This window comes from Cebus imitator, unplaced genomic scaffold (genome assembly GCF_001604975.1).
Source record: "Cebus imitator isolate Cc_AM_T3 unplaced genomic scaffold, Cebus_imitator-1.0 Scaffold203, whole genome shotgun sequence".
Classification (NCBI taxonomy): Eukaryota; Metazoa; Chordata; class Mammalia; order Primates; family Cebidae; genus Cebus; species Cebus imitator.
In genome coordinates, this window is record NW_016107518.1 from 4,065,062 (window position 1) to 4,068,312 (window position 3,251).

At 42.8% G+C, this 3,251-nt stretch overlaps 1 pseudogene; it reads right to left on the reverse strand.

Moving 5' to 3' along the window:
- Window positions 1–2,204: 2,204 nt before the first annotated feature.
- LOC119474027 lies at window positions 2,205–2,654 on the reverse strand (annotated as a pseudogene).
- Window positions 2,655–3,251: the final 597 nt, after the last annotated feature.

Genomic DNA, 3,251 nt, shown 5'->3' on the forward strand with positions numbered 1-3,251 from the left:
GGAATCCCAACATCCAGAAATACCACTGCTAACATTTTAGTGTATTTCTTTTCAATATTTTTTTCTAACCATTTTATTTGTTTACGGAGTTGAAATCACATGATACAATCAATTTTGTTTGCTTGTTTCTGAGATGGAGTCTCACTCTTGTCGCCCAAGCTGGAGTATAGTGATGCAATCTCGGTTCACTGCAACCTTCACCTCTAGGGTTCAAGCGATTCTCCTGCCTCAGCCTCCCAAGTAGCTGGGATTACAGGCACCCACCTCCATGCCTGGCTAATTTTTGTATTTTTGGTAGAGATGGGGTTTCATCATGTTGGCCAGGCTGGTCTCGAACTCCTGACCTCAGGTGATCTGCCTGCCTCAGCCTCCCAATGTGCTGGGATTACGAGTGTGAGCCACTGCACCCAGCCTAATTTTGTATCTTGTATTCTTTCTTGACTTATCGTTTTTCAAAAGAAGTGGCCTCCGAGTCTCTATTTCAAAGTCTTTAACACCATTTGTTAACACAGTATTTCATCGTTTCAATATGCCATAACTTCTTCAGCATTCCTCTGTTCTGGAAGTGTAGGCTGCTTCCAGTTTTTGCAGTTATACAACTCAATGATGAGTATCCTCATGTCTAAATCTGTAATGACATTTCGAATTACTTCTTTAAGATTGATTTCTGGAAGATCGTAAGATAAAAGGCTATGAACATTTTTAAGCATTGTGATCTTTCATACCACGATATTTTTCAAAACAGCTGAGTCATCTTACATGATTTCCTTCCAGCAGTGCAGGGAGTGAACAGGTGGCATTTCTTTACTTTTTTTTTTTTTTAAGATGGGGTTTCACCATGATGGCCAGGCTGGTCTTGAACTCCTGACCTCAGGTGATCTACCCACCTCAGACTCCCAAAGTGTTAGGGTTACAGGCAAGAGCCACCGCGCCCAGCCCAGGCGGCATTTCTTATGTGAGTGAAATCAAGTTCAAAAGTAGGAAGAAAGAAATCAGGTTCGCTGGCAAATTTTAGCCTAAAGGGACAGGTCAGAAAGGGAGAAAGGGAAGCTTCACTTCTTGTAGAGAAACAACTTTTGTGAAAGGGTTATGGAAATGACAGCCTGTCGAGACTTATTCCACATCAAATGAGGAAGTCATGTTTGCCTCTGTTCGCCTCCCTAGGCAAATCCTCTCTTCACTTCTCCTAGAACACAGGACGAGAGCAGTGGCACCAGCAACTTGGGAACAGATGGCACTGCTCGTCATAGTCATCGACCGACAGGCAGAAACAGACTAATAGGAAGAGACCTTAAATACTATTTGGTCCAGTCCTTCCCTTTATCAGATCAAAGTCTAGAGGAATGAAATGGCTTATTCAAGAAGTGACTCACTGCTAGTTTATGGCATGTCTGGGACTAGTATCCATATCTCCATTCACATGTGATGACAGACAAAAACAGCTGGACTTGATTGGAAGGCCGAGTCCTTTTATGCATGATTCCTTGCACATAGGTATTCTTGTATTCAGGTTTCCCTTAAGATTCGAGCGTGTGGCTGATGTCACATAGTTGTCTACAGCGCTTAGAAGATTAAAATCTGATTTAATAGGTTTCAGAGTGTTCTGGCTGATTAGTATGCATAGTTTGGGTGAATGGTTTCTCATGTCTTTGCTAATTTTCTGGTTGCTCTTAAAGAAGTTAATTAACCTGAGGCCTCCGTTCACCTGTGCCCCAATTCATCTGATTTAAGGTATCATGACCTATCGGAGAATTATAACACGTAGGTATGAAGCTTTCTCCTTTCATATACATTGGGACACCTGAAATGCATATACTTAATATATTACACCTGAAATGTATAAACTTAATCATTATTCAAATTATTATTCAAATCTCATCTTTTGCACGAAAAAGAAAATCCATTGAACTACTTAGGCTAAATTGTTCACTTTGTTTTCTACATTCTAGCTGTTTATGCCAGTGGTTTGAACAAACCCTATTTGAATATGATGATTTTTAACTTCAAAAAATGTTCACAGAACCTACACAATAATTATTCCTTTAACATGTATGTATATATGCATGTATTTTTCCTGCTTCCAATTTATTCATGCAAATAGCACAAGAAGGCACCAGCCCCAAGCAGACAGCAGCCCAGAGGTCACCCGTGAAGGCTCCCAAGTAGAGGTCTTTGTCTGCCAGAATGAAGACAGACAGAGACCTCTACTTGGGAGCCTTCACGGGTGCCTGAACTGGAGCCAGAACTGAGGCTGGAGCTGAAGCTGTGGACTGGGTCTTGTTTTGAGCCTTGGCCTTTGGCCACCAGAGCCAGAGACCCCTGGCAGTGTAGGCACGAGCACACTTTCCACGCTTGGGGTGGGCACTGCAGGCAAATCGATAGAGCTTACAGCTGATGCCCTTTCTGATCTTTGGCAAGCCTCCTTGGGTTTCACGAGGGCCTTAGTAGCCTTGGCTCTCACACTCATGGCCTTGGCATTATTGGCCTGCATCTTTTTCAGGCCCTTCTTGTTGTGCTTCAAAGCACATGTTCCTCAGGAATTTGAGGTCCACCCCCTTAAGCGATTCATATGTTTGTGATCGGGGTTTCTTGACGGCATTTTTGTGCCATTTGAGGGACTGGTTGTGTGTGGTATGGTGCTTGGAATTGGCCATGTCTGCATCAAAACCCACAGCTTTAAAACTCCTGGGGCGGGAAGAATAGCATCTGTTTTAGAAGTTCATGATGAACAAAGGATAGCATGAAATCCTAGGCTTTTGAGAGGCTATATTCTGCCAATCACAATGTATATTTGAAAAATAAGTACCCTATTATCTGTGGGGGAGACATTCCAGGACCTTTTGTGGATGCGTGAAACCTTGGATAATACCAAACCCAATTGCCATCAGTTGAAACATGTTCTGTTCATGTCTTCTACCCACAAAAATTAATGACTTTCCATCTTAGCTAGGCACTTACCACACGCTGTGGTAGTAACTTTTGCAGTTTGAAGCGTGACGGCAAAACTAGCACAAGCTCCTTATCACAGTTCTTTTTTTTTTTTGAGATGGAGTCTTGATCTGTCACCCAGGCTGGGGTGCAGTGACACAACCTAGGCTCACTGCATCCTCCGCCTCCTGGGTTCAAGTGATTCTTCTGTCTCAGTATCCTGAGTAGCTGAGATTATAAGCATGCATCACCACACTCAACTAAATTTTTTGTATTTTTAGTAGAGATGGGGTTTAGCCATGTTGGCCAGGCTGGTCTTGAAC